The following is a 2,672-nucleotide window of genomic DNA, read 5'->3' on the forward strand; positions in this document are numbered from 1 at the left end:
GAACAATTTGCACCCGAGTCAAATAAAACTTTGGCACATACTGAATTAACAAAGAATGTACATGTCACTACTTTAGGATGCTCTTCCGCCTCGCCTCTCGTCATTTGAAAGGCTCTCCCTTTTGCATTAGACTCTGCCTGTCTTATCGCTCCCCGTCCACTTGGATTAACACGATTATCCATTTGCCCACGACCTGTTGGCACATACCCAGATCCTCGACCCCCAGAATATCCAGATCCCCGACCTCCAACAAAACTAGACCCTTGACCCTTTGCTTGCAGACAATCGACATTTACATGTTGAGATGAATTACAAGTAAAACTCCTCCTCCTCATCCGACAGTCTCGAGCTATATGTCCTGGTTCCTGACATTTAAAACATACTCGAGATTATGTATTGCAATTTCCCTGATGTATTTTATGACATCGGGTACACGCCCTATCAGCAAACCTTGAGACGGGTCGATTCAAATTTTTCATAAACCTTGGTCTACGGAAATCAGTCATTGTTGCTTCCCCCTTTCTTTTCTCTCTAACCTTTTCTTGTGGTTTCCGGTTAATGTCTTGTTCCAGTATTTCAGTAGCATCAACTGTTGCCTGAAATGTTGTCGGATTCCTGGATATCACATATTTCCGAAGATTCGACTCCAAACCCCAGATATACTTTCTCACCTTACTGTTTTCAGATATAATATAGGCTTCAGCAAACCGAGATTGTTCCATGAAAACTTCTGTATACTRGCGGACTRACATGTTTCCTTGCTCAAGACGAAGGAAATCATCTTCYAACTTTTGTACTGCAGCTTCAGGACAATACTGCATTTTAAACTTAACCACAAATTCTTCCCACAACATGGTCTTCAAAATGTTCGGATCTGAACTTGATAGAACTTCCCACCAGTACAAAGCAGTTGATCTCAAACGAGATATAGCAAACATGACTTTGTCCTCTTCTGCACTTTTACTAATTTGCAGACTCAGCTCTATCTCTTTAAGCCAACACATGGCTTTAATAGGGTCACACTCCCCAAAAAATTTAGGAGGTTTACAAGCAAGAAACATCTTGATATATCCTCCTTTCTGTACTGAGGATGAAGTAAGGGGTACAGATGTACCAGTTACCGGGGTACTAGCTCCGGCTTCTTCCTGCTGCTCAGGTTCCCTTAAAATTTTTGGATGATTTGGAACCGAACATCCCAACAAATTTACCAAGCTCTCTTGAAATTTTCCTAATTCAGCTGCCAGCATTTCCTGAGTAATAAATCCGGGGTCAGAAACATTGTGTCCACCCCTTGCTCTTCCTCTACCACGGCCAGACATTGAACTTTATTGGGCCGACAGTTCCTGTTCCATATGAGTTTCTTGTTTAGTACCTCTACCTCTTCCTTGACCTCTACTGTGACTTCGCGTTTCTATTGTCATTACATGTTCTGGGTCCTCTCCTTGTGTTACCATTCCTTCTTCCCCGACCTCTTCCATAACCGGTAGAGGTCCTTTCCGATTGGTTTGCATTATCTGCCATTTTCAGTGTATTTTTTTCTCACATTTAAACACACATGATTATTCTCATAATCAAAACATAATAACACATTTATCCTCAAGTCTATCCATAACTTAGATTATATCAGTCATATATAATATATCTTTCCCATAATAGGTTCAGCTATAACATATTTCCCATGTTCATAGTCCCAGTGAAACCTATTATCATAACTTTCCACACCTCTAGTTTAAGTCTAAGTATTTCGCAAATACCTAGATGCCTTAAACTAAGTCTCTAATACCATTGTAACAACCCATAATTTCCATACACAGATAATCCACATACACATACTCATAAAACAAAATATAGTATTGTTTACATAATACAGACTAACAAAAACTTTCTTTAATACATTTATGAGTAACCAAATGTCATCAATTTTAAACTTTTCCCTTGCTTTTTATCCTGCGAGGTATGATGACCTGCAAAACAGGTTAGTCCAACAACTGAGCKTTAGACCCAAAAGGTCTAGTGAGTGTACAAATCTCAAACAGATAACATACTTTCCAAACTATAAATTTTGAATCAAACCTGTACAGATATAAACATTTATTCATTTCTCTCGTGGTTACACAGCCATTACATCTCTCTCGCGGTTACACCGCCGTTACATCTATCTCACGTTACATCGCCATTACATCTCTCTCGCGGTTACACCGTCATTACATCTCTCTCGTGGTTACACCGCCATTACATCTAATAAGAACTTTAATTGAAGATAAAGTCAAATCAATATCAACCGAATTTGAAATTCGGGCAACACTACCCGGATATGGAATCCAGACAACACATGATTGTTACCCCGATCAACACTTGGGCGATTTAGGTTTAAACCGGATGTCTTTTGAGTGGTTTAGGTTGAACCCCGATTGATACTCAAGCGGTTTAAATGAACCCGGTTGTTACTTGAGAAATTTAAGGGGATATCCGGTTGCCTCTTAGGCGGTTTAAGGCAAAACCGGACACCCCTTGTCCGATTATGTTAGGACCTGTAAATTCAGATTTGGTATTTGATCTCTTACTCTGGATGATCTTTAAGACGATTATATTGCAGCGGAAACAATGATAAGAACACAGCAGAGTAATTAACCAAGAACACACAGTTTGATATGAAGAAGATGAACGCAATA

This window comes from Cynara cardunculus, unplaced genomic scaffold, assembly GCF_001531365.2.
Source record: "Cynara cardunculus var. scolymus isolate 2C unplaced genomic scaffold, CcrdV1 Un_Scaffold_5862, whole genome shotgun sequence".
Taxonomy (NCBI): Eukaryota; Viridiplantae; Streptophyta; class Magnoliopsida; order Asterales; family Asteraceae; genus Cynara; species Cynara cardunculus.